This window comes from Sceloporus occidentalis, unplaced genomic scaffold (genome assembly GCF_023333645.1).
Source record: "Sceloporus occidentalis isolate IW3139 unplaced genomic scaffold, rSceOcc1.0.p SCAF_9, whole genome shotgun sequence".
NCBI lineage: Eukaryota > Metazoa > Chordata > Lepidosauria > Squamata > Phrynosomatidae > Sceloporus > Sceloporus occidentalis.
Window position 1 is genome coordinate 17,233,144 of NW_028316989.1, and position 22,604 is coordinate 17,255,747.

Here is a 22,604-nt window from a genome sequence, read left to right on the forward strand (position 1 = left end):
CCCCCTTCCCCACCCTCCTGGGCTGCATGGAAGTCTATAGGAGATGCTATTCCAACTGGGCAGCAGGGAAGCCAATTCGCCCAGGGGGGAGGCTGCAAAGGCTGGCTTGGCTTGGCTTCTCTTTCCTCTTGCATGGAGAATTGCCCCCCTGCTTGAGTGGAATAAATTGGTACAGGCCATTAGGAGCCACTGAGGTCCTTCTCTTTCTCTCGCTTTCTCTCTCTCAAAAGGGGTGGGGGGAAACAGTCAGTGTTTCTATAGACATAAACCCATCAGCCACAGATGTGAAGCCAGGCACTGCCTCTTTTCTCTTGCTCCCTCCCACTGCCCTTTCCCCCCTCTCCCATTTCTCCCTCTCCTTGCAAATCCCTATCTCTCCCCCTCTTTCTCTTTCTTTGACACTCTTCCATTCATTCTTCCGATCCTCCTTTATATGAAAAGCTGGCTCTTTTGCATAGAGACTGGGGGAAGCGGTGCTCTTCCACACAAGCAGTGCAAGAGGAAGAAGAGAAGTATTCTTCTACAATTATTATTATTATTGTTATTAAATCATTAGTATTGCTCAGAGGAAGAAGGGGAAGGATTCTTGGTGGGGATTTTTGCTTGGATTTTAAAAAAAAAAGCCAAGGGAAGAGATTTGGAAGAACCGCATGCAGGGAGATGCTTTGAATTGTGCCTCTGTTTCCAAGGATTAAAGGATGAATAGGCACTGCTGCGATGGAGAAAGAAAGCAATTCAAGCTACCAGAATAAGGTACCATTCTCTCTCCCTCTCTCTCCCCCCTTCTCTTTCTTTCTTCTTCTTGATTGCTTTTGCTGAGCTAGACAGAGTTCCTTTATGCTCAGGGAATATCAGTTTCTGGGGTTGGAATAGAGAAAGCAATAGACTTTTTTCTTAGGGATGTACAAGGTCTTTGCTTGCCTACATTTGGGGGACAGTGAAGAGGGTTTCATGGCGAGGGGATTGGTGCCAGAGTTGACTGGGGTACAGGAAAGTGCTTGGGCATCTGGTGTGGTAAAAGTGGCCAGTGTGCCGCTATTGTTTGGCTACAAACCTCTTCCTTGCTGATCCTCTGATGAAACTGGCATGCCTTTCCCACCCTCCCCTTTTCTAGCTCCCATTTGACAGCCAGGTTTTTCCTTGGATAGCCTGATCTCCCAAGGAACTGAGGTTTGCCTCTTTGTGATGAGCCTCTATAGACACGCAGTGGACAAAGCACCGCAGCCCTCTGTGCCCACTCACCCCCTGCTGAATGCACACACATGTACACAGAACCATAAATATGAGTATGTGAAGCTTCATGGGATGCAAATAGAGAGTTGGCTGTCTCTTTCCCTCTGCTTCACCCTTCTCCGCAAAGAATACATGTTCCACCCTTTTTGCTCCATCCTGCAAACTTCTGGACAGACTTCAAGGGAAAGCTTGCCTCCTTCGGGCTAGAGGTGTGTGCATGGCACAGGGCAAGAGAGAAGGATGAAAGATTTGTGAGGTGGAGGGAGGGCAGGTGTGGAAGCAAATGTACAACTCTCCCTGGACACAATGCCTCTTTTGTGTGCGGCCTCCCTTCGCGGTGTGGTTTCCTCAACTGGCATCCGTGTCTCTGAAAGAGGAGAAAGAGCCCTTTGAAAACTTCAAGAACAACAACAGCCGCCACAAAATGGGGAGCATGTAGGGCTGGACTAAATTTGGATGAAGCCCTAGCTTGTCCCCTGTCCCCCAAAGGTCTCTTAAGTCTGGCTGACTCTTCCAGTCTTCTCCGATGGTATAACTGTGTGACTAGCAGCATTGTTGCTGAGCATCTCAATGTTTTGGGTGGCTTCCAAGCCACTGGGTTGACTGAAGTTACACTATATGTAACTTCAGAAAGAAAGAAAGAAAGAAAGAAAGAAAGAAAGAAAGAAAGGCTAGATGGTCTGATCTATGGAGAAATCTTACCTTCTCACACCAGGAGAGTTCAGCGACCAAGGCCATGACCTTTGCCTCCTTGACCTCCATGGCATGTGGCATAAGGGCATTCTAGCCTGGTGAATGGTAGATATTTCGTCTGAGACTCCTGCTTGCTTGGATTTGAGATTTCTTTGAACTTTCCAGTCAATTACAAACAATCAAAATAGGCAAACCAGCAGGAAAAGTGAGCCTTTTTTTCAGTTTGCATATCGGTCTTAGGACAAAGGTGTGTGTGTCTGTATTTTGAATGTCTGGAGCGGATCAGAACATGCTATGCATCTGTACTTTCCAAAATACAAATTGTTGGTTTGAAATTTGGGTTGCGTTAGAATTTGAGGAAGGGCCAAGGTTCATGGATAGAGCCTATGCTTGATGCTTTGTATGCAGAAGTCTCAGGTTCAGTCCTCCTTATCTGCAAGTTGAGCTGAGAAAGGCCTTTGGCTGAGACCCTAAAGAACCATTGCCAGTCAGTGTAGAGACCATACCAGTGGCAGCTGGTAGCTCCTAGGTCAGTGGAGTGGTGAATCTGTCCATATTTTAATTCAAACTTTGAAAGAGTTATCTACACTGAAGGAAAAGATGCAGTATGACACCACTTTAAATCCTGTAGCTCCATCCTAAGGAGTCCTGGGATTTGTAATCTTACAAGGTCTTTAACGTTCTCTGCCAAAGAGTGCTGGCACCTCTCAAAATGACAAATCCCAGGATTCTGTAGGATGGAGCCATGTTAGTTAAAGTGGTGTCAAACTGCATTATTTCTACAGTGAAGATGCACCCTAAGTTTCGGAACCTATTTTGAAAACAGCATTCAGCACCTCAGACAGTTCCTTTAAAGGATCAAATCTCTGTGGTGGATTCACCACTCTATCACTGGATCCTCCTGAGTTAGATGGACCAATGGCCATGACTCGGTATATAAGGCTGCTTCCAGTCTTCCTTTCTATGACCCAAAGGACCACCAAGTGTAGAACCTCTTTAGTGATAATATTGGCTATATAGCCTCTTAAGGAGACACTACAGCAAACATCGATCAGCGTTACAATAGCTTATTGAATTGACTTACATAGATATGGGATATTATGTAAGCTTTGGGGTATTGCAGAGTTGTTCACGGGGCACAAAATTAATTGCTTGCAGTCAAGGCAATGCAAAGAGTGGTTTCAGAGAAGATCAAATATTGCTAGGCTAATATTTGCCCTGTATTGCTTGGGCATGCCAGCTTGGCATAATAATTTGAGAGTTGGACTACTACTCTGGAGACCAGGGTTTGATTCCCAGATCAGTAATGAAATCCATTGGGTGACCTTTAACAAATCACATGCTCTCAGCCTCAGGAGAAGGCATGGCAAACCTCCTCTGAACAACTCTTGCCAAGAAATCTAGCTTACGTTTGCCATAAGTTAGAAATGACTTGAAGGCACACAGCAACAATTGCTTGGGTCTAAGCTATTGACCTCTGCAGGCTTTCCTGGGCTTTGAGTTTTTTTGAGGAAGGCCCTTTTTCAGGCTCCCCTTCTTCTGCATGTTTGGTGGAAACAAACATATGAGGAGGTCTCCTTGGTGGCTTCTCCCAAGCTTTGCAACTCCCTTCCTAGAGCAACTAGACTGGGTCCCTCCTTATTGTTCCTCCATTGGCAGGTGAAAAATCTTCATCATTATTATTTTTACTGGCTTTGGGAGCTGATGGTTCATAAAAAGGGGGCCTCTAATGGTCTTCTGGTTGTTTGTGTGTGTCCTATTATTTTAATGTAAGTTTTAAAAGGTTCTTAATTGTGTTGATAGTTTAATTATATTTTAGGAATAACATTTCATGTTTTTACCAATATAGCTGTATCTGTTTTAGTTTATGTAATCCCACTTAAATACTATTAATATCATCATCATCATCATCATCATCATCATCATCATCATCATCATCATCTTAATGGAATAAAGCCACTGGTTAGTTCCAGTAGAGCAGAACCCATTGAATCAATTGTCCAATGCTGAGTCAATGCATCAGTAAATCTCACTGATTTTATAGTCTACTTTAGTTGGGATTAAAACTGGGAGTCCAGGAGAAATACATTACAGTCTTTAGACCCTTCCCCACTGCTATCACACAACCCCACACTTTACGATACATAGGAGTGTGGAGAGTTCAAACCTATCCCTTGCCCAATTTTTGTGTGTTTTCGAAAAGAGAAACTGTGTTTTGAAATGTCCGTTCACCTTTCGCAAGTGGCCAAGCCTGTGTGTATTTTGTGCTTTGTGTCTACAATCCAGTTCGAAAGATCCTGGGAGAAGCACCTCCAGTATACCAACAGGTTGCAACTGGAGTAAAACAGACCACCGATGCTGTTATTCAGATTATTCTGACCAGGATTATTCATCTCTTCATTGGAGGGAAAAGAAGTTTAGCCTCTTTGGAAGAGAGAGGGAGAGGGAAGGAGGGATGGACAGGGTCTGTCTATGTGTGTGGATCCCATGCAGTGGTGAAGAAGAGCTTGAGCTCGCTTGCTCACTCACTGAGCCAAATTACAGCTCTCCCTAAAAATAGGAATCTATAATGAAATGCTCTCCAGCCTTCCAGCATAACCCTGTGAGCTGGAGTCATGAGTAAGCCATCAGCAGTCCTAATGAGAGACAGTCTTCTGATCATTTAGAAATGGATGACAGCTGGAGTGAGGACATCGCCAGTAGCAAAGACCCATGAGCTTCATGTGTACTTTTAGCTGTTCACTTTTCTTTTGTGATGCTAGCTCCTAGTATCTTTCCTAGCTGAGCCATTTGGGAAATAACTAGGAAGCTCCATCCTACATTCCTCTGCAGCTTGTGTGTCAGAGTGCATTGCTGAGCCAGTATGATCTTTTCCATTACTGGTAGAGTTTGCTATATAAGGCTCCAGCCAGTGTTGACTTTGGATGCATCTGCACTGTAGAAATAATGCAGCTTGACACCACTTTAAGTTCCATCCTATGGAATCCTGGCATTTGTGGTCTTACAAGGTCTTTAGTCTTCTCTGCCAAAGAGTGCTGGTGCCTCACCAAATGACAGATCCCAGGATTCTGTAGGATGGAGCTATAGTAGTTAACATGGTGACAAACTGCATTATTTCTACAGAAGAGATGCACCCTATTGAGGAGGGAGCAAGCTTGTTTTCTGCTGCTCCAGAGATTAGTGCCTGGAACAATGGATGCAGGCTACAAGAAAAGAGATTCCACCTCAACATTAGGAGGAACTTCTTGGATGAAAGAGGTGTTCGACAGTGGAACACACTCCCAGAAAGAGTAATAGAGTCTTCGTCATTGAAGGTCTTTAAACAGAGGCTGGATGGCCATCTGTCAGGGATGCTTTGAGTGAGAGTTCCTGCATGGCAGGGGGTTGGACTGGATGGCCCTTGTGGTCTATTCCAACTCTATGATTCCATGATCCTATGATTCACCCTTAGCTTCCTGTAATGAAGAGCTGATGAATCTGTGGCCCTCCATACATTGTTGAACTTCCCATCTGACCAAGCCAGAGCAGTCCTTGAGGGGAAAGTAGTTCACCAGCATCTGAGAAGCCAAAGGTTCTCCACTCCACTGATAGAATAGAGATGGAAAGAGTATTCTCCCTTGTTCATTTCCTATCAAGAATTATGTCAACAAAAATAACAGACCTGTGAGATTTTTGCCTAGTTTTCTTCCACTATTCAAATGTTCTGAAATATTCTGGGGGATTTTTCTGCACTAAGAACCACATGGTTTTTTTAATGCAGGAAATGTATTTTTTGCATGCGCACACTCAAACAACATGCATTTTTCAGTACAGAAAAAGCCTCCAGAATACAGTGCAAAAATATATTTTTGAAAATCCTGCATTGGGAAGAAAACTATAGTAAGCATTCATCCTTGCATATGAATATGAAATAGTTATTTACATCCCAACTGTAGCGTCCATGACTATATTCTGGCTTGGTTCTCGGTCTGGCTTTTTTCACGATCTACATCTCTCTGTGGGTTTTTTCAAGAGCACACCATGTTGTTGAAGCATGAGCTTGACCCAACAGATTTTGTTCCCTACCTGTAGTAACTTTGAATTGCAGAATGGTTTGCTGGGAGAGTGTATAAAAAGCAAGGGGTGGGAGAATTATTATTGTTGCTGTTGTTAACAAATGTCAAGTCAACTTTGACTTATGGCAACCTTATGAAAGAGAGGCCTCCATGAGTCCCAGGTATCAACAGCCCTGCTAGGATCTTGCAAACTTAGAGCAGTGCCTTCCTTGGTTGAGTCTATACACCTGTAATGCAGTGTCCCTCTTTTTCTACTGCCTTCTGTCTTACCAAGCTATATCCTCCCATTATACGTCCAAAGTACAACAATCTCAATTTAGTCATCTTGGCTTCTAAGGAGAGTTCAAACTTGATTTATTCTTGGACTTGTTTATCTGTCTTTTTGTGTCAGCTCACAGTATCCGCAGAACTGTGCTCTGGCACTACATTGCAATTGATTCTCTTCTGACCACCTTTCCTTAATATCCAATTACTGTACAATTCAAATACAAACTGAGAAAAGCTGTTCATTGCCACCCAATTTTGTCTTAACTGGTGAAAGGTAGAGAAGCTTTGAGGGAAGAAAAGATTTTTAGACAGAAAGATAAATAGTCACGTTTCTGAAGGAAGTTTAGACACTGGTGAGTTCTCTCAATTTTTTGCCCAAACTAAAATTCAAAGGAGAACTGAAAGGTCTTCCTTGAGTAAGTCTCCAGACAGCCAAGGTGCATCTTTCCACATTACTACATATATGTTCCAAAGGACTAGGTAAAAGTATTGTTATCACAAAAAAAACCACCCCATTTGTGGTCTTCATCCAAGTCTTCTTCATTAAACCCAGGCTATAAACAAGTAACAATTATTCATTGGCTGGTGGTCCAAGAGATAATTCTGGAAGAAAAAGCTAGCTTGCCACGCTTTGACACTTGGCTCAACAAAAGGAGAAACAAAGCACCCGATTTTCTAATATTTTTAAATCTATCTCTCTATCTTTTAATGTTTTGGTTGTTCTGATAACTGCCCAGAGGCAGGTATCGTGATTTATCTTATGAGAGAAATGGACTTTTTGAGAGACCCAGAAGGCTGGTAAGGGATGAATGGTGGCCTTGTAAGTCGGATGCCGTTTACAAGACCTTGGTAAGAAGGTCTTATAATCAAGGTGGCTAACAAGCGGTTAAAAATATTGGATTTAATCTACCGTTTCAGAGCATGCAGGGAAGAAATAGTTATTTTATCTAGTGGGTGGTAATGACTGTGGTTCCATTCATGCGAAATGCAAGGGTATGATCTTGTATAAGTGGCTCATTCTACCTCCACAGGCTTGATCTATTGTTTCACTTTGCCTGCTCCTCTCTTTCTTTCTCCCATTCGCTCTCTCTCCGGCTCCTTCCTGGAAAGCTTTCCTGGGCCACGAAAGGTGTCCCTTGCCATCTTCCATAAGCTTCATTGATATGCACAGTGTTTCCTGAGCAATTATTAGTTATGACAGGTAACAGTAATATTCACCCAAAGCAGGCTGCAGTTGGTATAATGGTCAACTAAAACTCACCAGAATGAGAGTAATTGCATTATATGCCTATAGATCTGCCAGCTTTAATTCCAATATAATTCAATTATACTCAATCGCCTCATTCTGCTGCTTAACACTGACCAAACCAAAATCATACAAGGTGCAAACATTCAGCTTTTATATTTTAGGGTTGTTTTTTTTCTTTCCTCGTCCTAAAATCAGACAAAAGTCACATCTGCTCCAATGCTCTGTTTCCTGCAATGACCAACCAAACAAAACTGCTTCCATAAGCTTCTAGAGTGGTCTCCCTCAACATAATGCCTTATGAATGTGTTGGACAACAGTTGTTATACTCCCAGAGCCAGTATACCTTACTGGGGATTGTGGAAGTTGTGAGAACCACTGTAGTGTAGTGGTTTGACTGTTAGACTAGGAATCTGGGAGACCTGAGTTCAAATCCTCACTCCGCCATGGAAATCTTTGAGCAAGCCAGATTGTCTCAGCCTCAGAGGAAGTCAATGACAAATCCGCTCTGGGATCAGTTCACCCTAGGGTCACTATAAATCAGATATGACTTGAAGGCTCAAAACAACAACAATGGGAGTTGTAGAGTGCACTACACAAGGTTGTCCTAGATGTATAATGGTACACATCATCCCCAAAGAGGTACAGCACAACCTCCCTGTGGTTGCACTTACCTATATCCAAACAAATAGTCTCTCTAGACATTTGTAGAGCATGATGCGATGGTCAATTTTTGATGAAAGTTGACCATAGAGTTGTGTTGTAGGACTTCCAGGTAACATCTGGAGATCCTCCAATGTGACTCTATGGTCAATGTCTGCCAGAAATTTAAAGTTCGCTATTATCTGTGAATTTCACTATCCACAGTATGTCTGGGAATGTATCTCCCATGGATACAGGATCATAGTATATTCTGAATTAGAATTAGAATTATACTGCCTCTGTCCATGCAGTAGTGGCTGCTATTTTCCATCTCAGCAGGGCAATCCGTCCGATTCCTATTTTACTCCGAACATTAAAGGAGCTATTGAGGGTGCTGAACCTAATTGTGGGAAAGGACTCATTAATTTAGATAATTCCTTTAAGTCTGAATGAAACCCAAGATTGGATTTACCACCTCATTGGCATGAAAGCCACCAACTACCACTGTGTACATGCACTAGGATCATTAAACGCTGTTGATGGTTCTGTCTTCCCTTAATTTATCCACCCCTTTTTAAAGCCATCTAAGCTTGCATCCATTTCTTCATCTCGGGGGGAAATTAATTCCCTTATTGCATATCCTGTTCAGCATTTCGTATATCAAATCAAAAGGGGACCTATTTTTGAAGGATTCCCTTCCAGCCTTCAGGAACTGACCTTTCAGTTTTAAAAGCACTTTAGGCACTTTCTCTCCTGTTCTCTTTCCTAGTGGACTGAAATGAAAAAGAGAAGGGTGAATGATCAGAGTTTTTGGAAGCCAAGTTCTTCCTGAGAACAAAGACCACGCTCCAGTAGCTTGTTCTCCTTCCTTCCTGCATGTGGTGATTTGTTGCTATTCCACACTGAGGATTGGAACAGCTTTGTTCCTGCCTGGAACTGAGTTTTAGGGAAATGAACCATAACCTGGCGTACCAGCAAAGAATGCTTTTAGCCAAAGAAGAGTGATGCATTCCAAATGTTTAACAATCACACCCATGCTCTTGCGCTAATATGAAATCAGTTTTCTATTTGCTTCTTTGCTTTTTCTATACCTGCTGCCATACTGCAGAAATAAAGCAGCTTGACATTGCTTTCAGTGTCATGGCACAATGCTATGGAATTCTGGGATTTACCATTTGTTGTGGCACCAGAGCTCTCTGACTAAATACCTCACAAAGCTCAGGATTCCATAGCATTGGCACATGGCAGTTAAAGCAGTGTCAAGCTGCATTAACTCTGCAGTGCAGATGCAAACCTTCACCTGGTACATGACAGTCTTTTGCTGATTCTGAGCCAAACGTACATGGACACATAGGTCAGAGCTCTGGTTGGACTGTACCACATCCAACTACAGGTGGAATAGCATGCTTGACTCTTCCCTCTCCATCCTCACCCCATGTTTAAAGGCAACCCTCTCCTGAATTTTGGAAGCCACTAAGAGCTGGATAACCAAATAACTACCAATTGTATGACTTGGCTTTGAGAATCCAAAGACTTCCAGTTAATTCCTGCATATTAGCTTTCTTCCTAATATCTCCCATTAAATTTTAAAAGCCTATCTAATAAGGGATCCTTTCCTTCCTCTTCATCTACTATTTTTGTAAGCAGTCCAGTTCTGTTTCCATTGTGCCAAACAATGCAGTGCACACACACACACACACACACACACACACACACTTCTGGTTGCATTGGAAGCAAGCACACAAGCACACAAGTTTTGTTGCCAGCCAAACACATTCCCTTCTACCCTAATAACCAGTTTAATTTTACTTACATAGCTCAGAAAAAGAGGAAAAAATGAAGAAAAGTGACAAGCCAAAAACTCCCAAACTATGCACCAAATCATATGTCAGATTTGTAGGCTCAGCCATTGACAAGGAGGAATTGGTTTCTAAAGGGTTTTTGCTTTCTCAACAACAACAAAACACCTCGAAATATTTGTAGCCTAATGGAGGGGATTCTATATGAAGGTCGTAACAGATGTTTGTCAAAACTTGGCGGCTCTCCCAAAATTTTCCCAAGTGATGGATTCTGACAGTGCAATTTGCATGAGCTGTTGAAATCGGAAGATTACATTCTGGAACAAAACTCTGGTGTGGGGCTCAAGGAGTTTGGGAGTCATCAAGAAAACGGACCCCAGACAAGGATCCCCAATCCAGCAGTGATTGAAACCAGAAGAACATTACTTCTTCCTTATGGACTGTCCAACCCTTCCTTATCTTTGAAAGCCAGTTCCTGGGCTTCAAAGAACTTTTGTAGGAGTGATTCTGAAATCCATTTTGATACCCTAAAGGCACCAGATCATGTCTGATCTTGGAAGCTAAGCAGGTTCAGCTCTGCTTAGTAGCTGGATGGGAGATTGCCAATGAATGTCAGGTGCTGTAGGCTATTTTTCAGAGGACAGAATGGGCAAAACCACCTTTAAGCATTCCTTGCCTAAGAAAACACAATGAAATTCATGGGGTCATCATTAGTAGAAAGGTGACTTGAATATATATATCGATATTCCCATCCATTAACCCATACACTGAAAATTAGCATGTAAGGAAGCAAGATGGTTTAGAAGTGGTAGTTTTGCATAGAGAAGGAGGTGGTGAAGTGTATAATCCTATCATCTATGCTTGGAGATGTTGCTGTCCAGTGCAAATGATCCCATATGTTTCTGCTGAACCACCCACCTCAACCCATGTTTACACTGCCATCTCCACTTCATTGATTTGTCCACAACTTTGTTCTGCCACCCGAAGCATAGCTTTGGCTACAAGCTGAGAGCATGGTTAAGTCAATGTAGAAGTGTTTCGCCATGTGCTGGACTCTGCAGCAATACCCACCATGGAACTCAGGGTGCTTGCTCAGTGCACCATTTTGATGTGCCAGTTGGTCAGTGCTTAAGACTGAATTATACAGAGTGTATCTATGCAACACAATTAGAGCAGTTGGATGACATTTTAACTGTGAAGGCTCCAACCTATGGAATCTGGGGATCTGTAGTTTGGCGAGACACTTAGTATCCTGTGCCAAAGGGCTGTAGTTCTAATGTTCAAGGGCTTTCTAGCAGGGAATTCTAGCTCCTTTGCCTAACTACAGATCCTAGGGTTCCATGGGATGGAGCCATGTCATTCAAAGCATTATCAAATGGATACAGCCAAAGATTTTGCTGGAACATAGGAAAACTTTTAAGGGTTCCATGTCAGCCATGGGTGCATATACTTCACACACTTAGGAGCTGGTTATGATTGATATGTTGGAGCCTTTGAGGCTAAATGATGCTGTATATCAGTTGCTGGATAGTAAAGTAGTGGAAAGAAGACCTTCAAATAGATCACGGCTGGGGAACATGGGGCCTTCTAGATATTATTGGTCTCCAGCTCCCATCATCTCTGACCATTGGTTGTGCTGGTTGGAACTAAAAGAACTTTGAGTCCAGCAAGATCTGAAAGGCTTCATCCTGGTACAAGAAGACCTGATATGACCACATGATCATATGTTCAGATGTGGTCTGCCAAGTAAGAGGATTGGAATTACTTCATGGCTCTGACCGCAGGGCAACCCTAGACTAGAGACTCTTGTAAGAATTGAGGAATATCATCCCAACCCATCTTGCCCAGTTCTGAAGGGATCCGTAAGATGAGCTCCCTTCATCTTGCAAACATGAGAAAGGCAAGACCTTATGTCACATCAGATTATCTGACCTAGTATTGTCTATCTTGATTTTCAGAGGGTCTGTTGGAACAGAAGTCCTTGATATCTTGCTACTTGAGCTTTAAAACTGGAGTAGATATGGACTGAACCTGGAAACCTGCAAAGCATGTCATCTGCATGTACTCTTCAACTGACCTATAGATTTCAAATACACGTGCATATATGCTCCCCCTAAAAAAAACCCATACATTTGATTCATGCATGCCTCCAGGGTTCAGAAAAAGCTCCTTTTTTTGTCCCTTTTTTTAGTATGGTTTCTAGTATTACAGAAGTAAATTGGGGGATTTGAAGACTGGTAAACCAAAGGGAATTTCCAAGCTCTGACCACTGGACTTTCCAAATCCCTTTTGTTCCCAGGTTTAATTCCTGCTCTGAGTTCAAATCCTAATATCTTTGTTTTTACTTCAAGGGAATAGTTAGCCTATATTGGGTAAGCCCTCAAAGGGTGCTTTTTTTTGGTCATTCTGGAAATGTCTTCCTTGTATCCTCACAGTACGTTAGCTCTATAGGCAGCTATTTCCAGAAGCCATTAATAAAAGTGTCTTATGAGCAGCAAGATTAATTTAATAATTCATTTAGTATGTCTGCGGAAGAGTTAGCAATTCTGACAGGCTGTCGTTCGCAGGCTTGGCCCATAACCTCCCTGAGTTAAGAGTCTCCCTTTCCCTCCTTCATCAGGTAAAAGGGCTGGATTTTAGACGACATGTCTGCCTGTAGTTGTCCACTCAATGATCCATGAATGTACACAGGAAAACATAAGAACTGGGCTTGTAATTGCATGCATGGTAATGATGCATCTTGTATACCTATAAACTGACAAGCATTTTAATTTAGGGCCAGTTTACACTATTGGTGGATTCATGCCAGTGAGGATTTTTCTGGAGCATAAAAGATATTGCTTCAGGTATGGAGTCACACATTTGCAGGACACCTCCAGCCTAGCACCCAATAGGGAAAAAAATCTCCCTACACAAGAATGCCAGCACATCAAGGAACGCAGTATGCAGCCCAGTTTTCTTCTTCACACTTTAGTTTTCTGTGTGCAGGGAAGGTTATTATTATTATTTATGTGATGGAGCATTAAAACAGGATCTTGACGTAGTACAGTAAATTTTAAGCTTTCCCATACAGTTATGCATGTTTGCCTAAACTGGCCTTCAAGTGTGTGTGTGTGTGTGTGTGTGTGTGTGTGTGTGTGCTCTACAATATGGAGAGGGAAGGGCATGGTTTTAGGAAATGTAACTTTTTGGTCTAGAACTCCCAACATCCTCCAGCCTTCATGGGATTCTGAGAGTTGTAGTCCAAAAACCTTAAGTGCGTTCCCCAAACTCTGGTGCTTTGAGGCCGGAGCAATTCCGAAATGCTTTATGGGCCGGGGATGGATATTTAGCACATCAGAGCCCTTCTTCTGGTGCGGTTCAGAGACGTACGTTCCATGACTTGAGATTGTGGCCAAGGCATTAACATTTCATTTCTAATGATGTCGGGTTGGAGGTTTTGCTTCTTTTTCTTTTCCCCCCTGCAGCCAAGCTTTGTGTGAAGCAGAATCTGGGCGTCAAGAGTGGACTGTAATGGAATGGTCATCATAAATGTTTAATAGGTCCAGCCTCTGGAAAGTCTTAAAATGGAACTCACTGCTTCAGATTTTTAATTGGGAAGCTTTCTCTGTTATAGGCCAGGCATCTTATTCAGATAAGTGTGCACATATCCTCCAATGTTTCAGATGAAACCCAGGACATGTGTGGCCAAATAACATCAGTGTGTGATCAAACTGACAAAAGCAATGAATGACGAAGAACAGATAAGCTTGGAGAAGCTGTAGCAATTTGTGTTGGCCTTAGCTTCCCAAAAAAGGGTAAGATCCTACCCTTTCATACCCCTCCCACATTTAATGGACTGCAAACTACTTTTGCGCTTTGAACTCAGTTTGCAGCAATTGACATAAGCTGAGGACAAAGCGGGGAAATGGGAGGAGAAGAAAAAACCTAGGACATTTTAAGAGCAGCAGTAAATGTGGGGCTATAGAACATTAATCGAGATAGTTCCTGCCAAACTGTCACAGTCGGAGGGTATGGTCGAAGAACACAAGAGTTCTCCATTTCTGTCCTCAAACCTCATCCTGTTTTCTCTTCAGAGCCTGGTGATGCCATTCATTCAATTCAGAGCTTGAAAAGGTTATCCTTTTTTTGGTGTAGTAAGTTGTCAAGACTTTGATCCAGGGGAAAGCTGGGGGAAAGGTTGCATTTTTGTACTACAGGAATCCCCCAGGCTGACTGGCAGATTTCTGGTAGAACAGAAAATGACTTTTCCCAATCTTTGTTCAGTTGTAACATTCAAGTTAACCATCCTATGTGTTCTCTGAGATATGAGACGTTTTCTGGCCACAAAGCTGTGGGAGCTTGTAGTTGAAAAAGTAGCTTCCCCCCCCCCCTTTGCTCTGTTTACATAACAACAGCCAACCCAGCAACCATATAGGCTTTCTGGGGTATGAAAACTGCAAAAAAGAGTCTAAATGTGGACATCTTTCTCCTCACAAATCTAAATAGCAAGCAGGGCCATAGCTGAATGGCACAGGTTTGCCCACTCTCTTCAGCTAAAGCATCCAAAGCCTAGAAAGTGGACAAAATGATTCCACTTTAAGTGCCACAGTCACATCCTATGGAGTCCTGGGGTTTATAGTTTGGTGAAGCACAAAACTCTCTAGCAGAGAATTCCTAAATATTCCTCCAATATTTTACACCAAATAAGATTGCCTCCCTTCTGGCCTGTAGAAGGTTGTGTTACAATAAACTTGCAAGCCTTTAAGGCCTTTATCATAGCCAGGGAGAGGTTGAGAGCAGAAGCTTCTCAGTTGTGTCAGTGTGATTGCATGGGAAGGCATCTATGTGTATGCGCTTCCTTGAGCGCTGCTGGGCATAGCTCAGGTCTCCTGTCTGCTTTTGTTCCAAGAGACTAGAGGACATAAGATGTAGAGCAAGATCTGCTGAGCAAACAATCAGGGGAACACCATCACGGCGAAACATTCTCTGGACTCTTGCTGAAGAAATGCAAGTGACAGCAGCTCAGGGCCTGAGTTACTTTGCCCAGAACTGAGGCTATAAAGCTCAGGTGCACTTTGGCTAAAATCTTGGATTGTTACGTCCCTTTCTCTTCCCCCCCCCCCCTGCTTTTCTCTAACAAATCCCAAAGCAGAATTTCAGCCCATGCAAGAGCTGATAAGTTATGGAAACGACAGGTGACCTCCTCCACCCCCTTGGAAGCAAGGCTAAAAATATATGAGATGACTCAACTCGCGTTAGGGCAGAAGGATCTGGCAGTGCGGAGGGGATGTTACAGTGGCCCTGGGAATATTCTTCCAGAGAGTGGCCTTGCTTGATAGCAAGTGACCTTGGCAGAGGCAGGGTGATGTGGATAGTCTCTCTTGGCTTACACAAAATATGCCAAGGGGAACGACCCACCATCTTAAAATGGAAGCAATGCAGCGACAAAGAAGCATGCCAAGTACAATATGGGGAATGGCAGGCTGCAAATCCAATATTTGTTCATTATTATCTTTTATGATTATTTGTGAGATCCTTACCCAATGGAGGGAATATTTTACATGTGTCTCTTTGCTCATCCTGGCATTTAGAGCTCAGAATTTTCCAGAACTTGGGGAAATGACTTTGGGGGACTTTTCCCCATTTTGGCTGGGATAGTCTCAGCGTTGGCATGAATAGCCTGGTCACAAATTCAGGGCTATTTTATTTTATTGTGTATGGTATACAAATAAGAGGGAAAGCAAAGTGACATGACTGGTCTGCTTGCTGATGCCTTAATGGCCCTTAACGTGTCCTGAGAGCTTTCAGATTATCGGTATTCCTAAAGCAATTTTGCAGGGTGTTGTTGGTTGTTGTGTTGTGTGCCTTGTCTGGCACATTTTGCACAGAACCAGGGTATTACAGCCTTTAAATGGTTTAAAATAATATAATATATAAAAAAGCAAGTGACCCATAGTAGTGGTGGTGGGTAAGTCAGGCAGCTCAGAGAAATGCCCATGCAGACAGCCACAATGGCATAAGAATGGAGAGCTGGGTAATGGGTGCAAGTTCAGGCAGCTACAGGACCAAAATACTCCAGACTTAGACTATCCTAGCCAGTGCAGAGAAGGTCTTAGCATTGATTAGATCTTCTCTGACACTTAATGCAAGTTGCATATCTTCATAGTCTGTGTTCTTGTCATCTGCAGAGGTTATGGTATCACATTAAGAAGCAAAGTTGTCACTTAGTTTTGACGTGTTTTATTTAATTATCAAATTAGGATAACTCATCAAATTAGCATGGGGTGGTCTTGGCATCTTCTGTCCATGACAGGTCTCTAACTGGGCATAGCGCTGGTTTAGAAGTGAGGTTAACTATAGCCTACAAGGTTAAACACAGAGAGGCTTGTTTTCTATGGCATATGTTTTGCAGGACAAGATCAGACCTTTGGTCAACCAGTAATATTTTTAACTATTAGAATTTCAGTGTCTCCTCAACAAACACCATTAGATCAAATGCTAGGTCTGTTTACAAATGATATCAAATTATCTTTATAGGTGGAATATAAGTACTGAAGGGATTTGTGGGATGTTTGTTTGTTTGTTTGTTTGTTTTAGAAAAAGACCTGAATTCCAACATATGTAGAGGTCTCTCTTCCTGAAATACTTGTGAAATGCATTTTTATTTTTTTAAAATCATTACACAAAATCCTAATTCTCTTAAGATACCAAAGTTGAATTACTTTCCTTTTCTGCATTTTAATTTAATTTAATTTAATTTTAATCCTATTTTTCTCCCAGTGTGGGCCAATTTTCCCCTTCCAAAACCCACTGCAAGCTGCACCACCTCCTGAAAGCAAAACTGTGACCAGTGAGTATTTGGCATTTGGAAGTGCAGAGAGTCTCCAAGAGACTACAAGAACTATCCAGTCCAACCTTCTTGCCAGGGATTAGTTGACAAACTTTTCAGGCTTGATGCATTTGGTTCTCTCTTGCTGTGACTAGTGGCTAGTACAGGTTTGCTGTGTTTCAAAGCCTGAGCACAAGAAAGGTCCCGGTATTACTAGGAAGGCAAGAATTAGTCTGTGCCAGTTCTGCTTAGTGCTGCCAGGTTTTCAAAACAGCAATAAGGCATGGCTGCGATTGCAGATCTGCTGAGTGGACAATTAGGACGTAGCTATTAAGAAGTTTGTTCTCTATCTAAAAACCAAATGAAAATAATGGTTTCAGTTAACCTTGTCATGTTTTTCTCTGTAAAATTAACACAGGGTGCGATTCTATATTGTGGTCTATGTTGCATAACTCTATGCCTACTTAGCTACATAGCAGAGGAGCTATGGAACAGTCCTAGTGAATTGTGAAAATGCATATCAGGGCACTGGCAAGAGTCTCCTGATGCCCATGGGGCACTATCAGTGGACATTGGCATACCCTAGGTGGTGTCCCAAAGCACATCCAGAGTGCACAACAGCACACAACGAACAATGGCCACTTTACTGGCTCCTGTATGTAGGAACGTCAGAGCAATCCCTTGATGAATACAGATATTATGAAACTGTTCGATTCTATTTCCTGCAGATTTAAGTCCAGTTACATAGATCTAAGTCCCATACTGAATTCCAGATATATTGTCTGCATTAATAAATTACACATTGTTGCCATTTCTGTCTTTATGAAGGGGCCACTCCTTCAAACAGAGACATGTTTAGCATCTTGTACAGTCTGTATAAAAGGAAACACTTTCCAGCCTCAGATAGGGGACATCTCTTATAATAAGGGATATCCTCCAGGATTTGAACCCTGCTCTCCAGAGTCATAGTCCAGTGCTCAGACCACTATACTATGATGGGTTTAGACTTATGCATTAGTATACACCTAACTAAGTATTATCTTCTGACCTGAACCCCTACCCACCCAAGTGTGACAAAAAATACCATTCAACTGTGCTGTAGTCATTCACCGAATGGACACATTTTTCCCCATGCAGCTGATGCCTAGTAAAGTAGGTTGCAGGGGAGGAGTTATGATCATGGCAATAGTTTCAAAATCATGGTTAAGTAGCAGTCGTGAATATCAAACCGTTACCTACATTTACTCATTTGGAACTGTTCCATAGTCTGGATTCCATGGGATGAAATCATTGCAATTAAAGCATAACATTATAACTGTGCAGTGCAAAAGTGTCCTTGATCCACGGATTAAGTTCTGAAGTGTGAATTAGGTCTATTCATTTCAAACTACTAAAGATTTAAAAAAACAAACTATCCCTTGAAAAATAGTAGGTTTCTACTTCCCTCACAGTGCCTTGATCCTGTTTTGTTAATGGTTCTCCCATGGACAGGTGTCAGTTTCTGCATGCCTTGAGATTGTGCATGACTCCCCTTCATCCTCCTCCACAATATATGATAATATGAGGAGCTGTGGCCAAAAAAAAAGAACTAGCACAGGAAAGACACAAGAGTTTGTGGGGCATGTGAGGAAGCTGACAATGCATGCCACCATGGCTGTTATTCAGGCACATTAACCAGATGATAAGAGAAAGGTTTGCAGGGCTTATTAATTCTCATCTCTCACAATAACGCAGCAGTAAAACCAACCAACAAGAGCAGAAACTAAGCAGGGGAAAATGCTCTCAATTGACCAAGGAGGGGAAAAAATGTGTCAGGTTTTCACTGTCGACCTCAAAGAAGAAAAGGTGGAATAGTTTCGAAGGAGCTGGCCCATGTGCTGAACCATAGTGGGCTCAAGACCTTAGACAGCTCTGCTTAAAATCAAGATGCTCAACTCCATCCAATCAATTTTTCAGCTCCTTCAAAATTCAATTTGCAGGATCTATCCCCAAAAGAGGTTCACATTTGACAGTAAAAGATCTGCCAGAAAAAATAGAGCAGAGAGGGGCCCATCCTAGCCTCCTGAGAGTGGAAACTGCATTGCATCTTCACACCAAGTACTGCACAATAGGTTCCTTCTCTAAACCACTGCTTCACAGCAATGCAAAAGCCAAGAAGCCCTTTTGAAGCATGGGAAAGGGAGGGAGATTGACAGCTGAACCAGTATTTCATTTACCGCTGTGTGCATCTGTCATAAACATGAAGAAGCTGAGCCTGCATCACAGTAGCTGGAAAAGCTATCATGACATCACTACACTATACATTTTTATTGGCCTTCACCCTTCAATGGAAGAATAGATCTGAATCAGGATTGAAAGAGATTTGAGGCAGGCATGCACATATTCTTTCAGTGCATCTGGTGTTGCTTCCTGCTGTTGAACTGCATTCTATGCGCTCTGCCTAAAGTCCCAGTTCAGAGGGTATCTTACTTCCCTTCCCAAGTTCTATTGCCCAAGCTGATTTGGGCATTCTGGGAGTTGTAGTCCCCAAAAAGTAACTATCCCAAGTTTTGTTTCAAGCCACCTGCATCATTGACATTGATGTCACTTCCATTGGAGATGCTGGATGTATTCATCTTAGTTCCATACTGGGTTGAGAAAAAAATACTGTCATGTTCTTGGAAAACCTGGCAATGGTTCCACTGCTACTGGATTCCACAAAGAACGTCTTGGGAAAATGTAGTGCAGATGGGCACATTATGAATGTCACAGGTCTCCTGCAAATATCAGAACAGTGCATTTGCAAAATGTTTGAGATTTTGGGAGTGCTCAGATTGTGGGCTAACACAAGTCTGCCCTCTTTCTTGTGCATCCCTGTTTTCACCTTGTAGCCAAAACCCCCTATAAATATGTTGATGCTTAACAGAGTATACTGATCTGGCTCTACCACCAGGCAGATGGGTTTTGGAGTCCTTGTTAGCATCATGGTCATTGCCAGCTGGCCATTGGCATGAAAGAGCTACCTTGTTTTAATGACCTTTCTGGATACTTTTTGCATTTGCTTCGCCATCTGAAAGTGGAAAAAGATATGAAGGCTAGGAACAGACTAGGGTCATGAATTGTTTTTTCAGTTACTAACCTGTTTGTACAATCCTCATAGCTATTGCGATGAGATTGCCCACATCTGTGCAGTTTGATTTTCTTTGCTTCTGGGCTATATAACACTTTGTTGTTCTTGTTGCTGTTGTGTGCTTTCAAGTTGTTTCCAACTTATAGCAACCCTAAGGTGAACCTCTTACAAGTTTTCTTGGCAAGCTTCTTTTGCCATTGCCATCTTCAGAGGCTAAAAGAGTGTGGCTTCCTTAAGGTCACTCAGTAGGTTTACATGGCTAAGCCAGGATGTGAATCATGGTCTCCAGAGTCATAGTTCAATGCTCAAATAAGTACACCATGCTAGTTCTCTGTGCAACATTAGATAGATCCTATAAAAACTTCAACCAAACGTAAAGGAATGGTTATTGAAATTATACAACTATATGAAAATAGATAAATTGATGTATATGTTAAAAGGTAAATGATGGGAGAATGTTAAATTAGAATGGAAGCCACTGATAAGCTCCACTGACACAGAGGGAGGTGGACTAGGGCTGCATCTGCACTGCAGAAATAATGCAGTTTGATGCCACTATAACTGCTATGGCTCAATGTTATAGAATTCTGGGATTTGTAGTTTTGCAATATATTTAGCTTTCTCTGTCAGAGAGCCCTGGTGCCCCAACAAACTACAAATCCCAGAATTGGCAGTAAAAGTGGTGTCGAAGTGGATTATTTCTGCAGTGCAGGTGCAGCCTAGATGAGCTCTGGAATAATTTTCAGCTCTATCATTCTGTGGTTCTATGATTCTGAAATGGAAACTATGAGCCAGTAGAAGAATCCAGTAGAAGGGTCTTTGGCAATAGTGCCAAACAAAAATCTTTGGTCTGTAACCTTGGGAAGACCCGGTGTTTAAGAAAAGCTAGATCTTAGACTGCAATGCACAGAATTTCCCAGCTAACACAGCCAAGAATTTCACAGCCAACCAATAGCCATGCTGGCTGGGAGATTATAGAAGTTGCTGTCCAAAAGAAGTAATTTTTCCAAACACTGGGGAAGATATTGCTAGCCGGTAGACAGTCCAGTGCTTAATAGATCATTTTCCTTACTCCATATAGAACTACTTCTGATGTATACACATTCATTAGTGCAAACTCTCTGGTTTCTCACCTAAGTCAGGGCTGGTGTATTTTTTGCACTTCTCTTTCTTGCCCTACCGCTCCCTCATCCTCTCTGATGCTGTGCATTGACAGCCTCGGAGCCCTAGGTGGTCGTGGATTTGTTACAACATCCAAAAGCCTTCAGCCTGACTTCCCCCACCAATTTATCTTTTAATAATGCTGCCAAATTTATTTTTCATCTCAGCTTCACCCGGCGCTTTCAGCTCACATGCCGACCATCAGTCCCCTTCTTGTCTCTCCCAGTTCACTTGCACGACGGCTCTCTAATAGGAAGAGACACTGTCTGCTGCAGTTAATAACTTATGGTACAGGCTGAATCATCCCTTTTCCCATGGAGGTTCACAAAATATTCGGCAAGGCAGGCTTCAGAAATAAAAGACAGAACCCCTCCATCACACACAAACACACACAATAACCTCACCGTTCCCAGTGGGGGACTTATTTTTGCTCCCTTCCAGATCCTTCAGATGTGCCCTTTAAATCAACACCGCTCCGCTGTCTTCAAGATTTTGCTTTATGAGAAAGTTGAGAACACCTTCCAGATTCAAAGCTTGGGGAAAATTATTTTGGACTACAACTCTTAGAAAACATAGCCACCGGGGGATTCTGAGAGTTGTTGCTCAAAGAGGTAATTTTCTTCCTCTTTGACAATTTTAGCTCAAACTCTTATCAACTGTGCACGCTATTGATATTGTTTCTTTGCCAGAGTCCGGCACAAAGCGTACTGTATATACTTATGTATAAGTCTAGAAATGTTAGTCAAAAAATTGACCCAAAAACCTGAGTTATCCACAAGTCAGTGTAACTAAAGTACTTTATGTCTGATCAAAAAAAGAGCCATCCCCTTCTCTGAGTAGAATGGCAAAAGGCAAGAGTTTAGTCCATCCTGGGTGCACCTACAAGAAGCACTGATCTCCCTCTGCTTTTCCCACCACTTCTTATCTTTTTGAATGTTTGGGTGGGAAAATGGTGGCCATGGCAGCTCTTTGGCACTTCCCCTCAAAAGGAGCAGTGGGAGGAACTAAACTCTGAAGTATCTGAATAAGACATTTGTGTATAGCTTTTCTGGGTCAAAATCAGGCAAAGTTGTCACATTAAATCACTGCTAACACAGTCACCATTTGCTTTGCTTTGCTTTGCTTTGCTTTGCCTTTTCATCCTTTTTGTCATGGGAGCATTTTCTTAGCCCTACCTGTGTCTGGTTGTCTCCACTACACTTCTCACAGCCACCATTTACTATAGATCCCTCTTCATCTATCCAGCCTTTAGGGTAAGCACAAACAATTATGTCTGCTGGCGTTTTGTACATTCTTTGGCATCATTTTCCTTTGCTTTATCCTTTGTTACATGCCCATAAGTTTTACCCTCAGCTTATCTACGGGTCATATCAAAATCCATAATTTTGGCCCCAAAACCTGCCCTTGACTTATACATGAGGTTGACGTATAGTCAAGTACATATAGTAGTTTTGCAATCAGCTGCAGCACACTTTGAGTGTGACTTAGAAGTAGGTGGACAACTCAGGATGGTTACAGTTCTGGTCTACACACTTCCAGTACCACTGTCTCTACCACCACCTAGTCTGCATAGTCAATGGTCATGATG

General features: G+C 42.4%; 1 protein-coding gene across 3 annotated transcripts in view; it reads left to right on the forward strand.

Annotated features, from left to right (window-relative positions):
* Positions 1-205: 205 nt before the first annotated feature.
* LOC149306995 (galactosylgalactosylxylosylprotein 3-beta-glucuronosyltransferase 1) overlaps positions 206-22,604 on the forward strand; it is a 76,312-nt gene continuing 53,913 nt past the window's right edge. For 2 of the 3 annotated variants that reach the window (XM_089537537.1, XM_089537541.1), the window contains exon 1: positions 207-753. The gene's annotated coding sequence lies outside the window, so the exon portion shown is untranslated. Of the gene's footprint in view, positions 754-22,604 lie in introns of all 3 variants that reach the window. The other variant, XM_089537539.1, reaches the window with a different exon arrangement.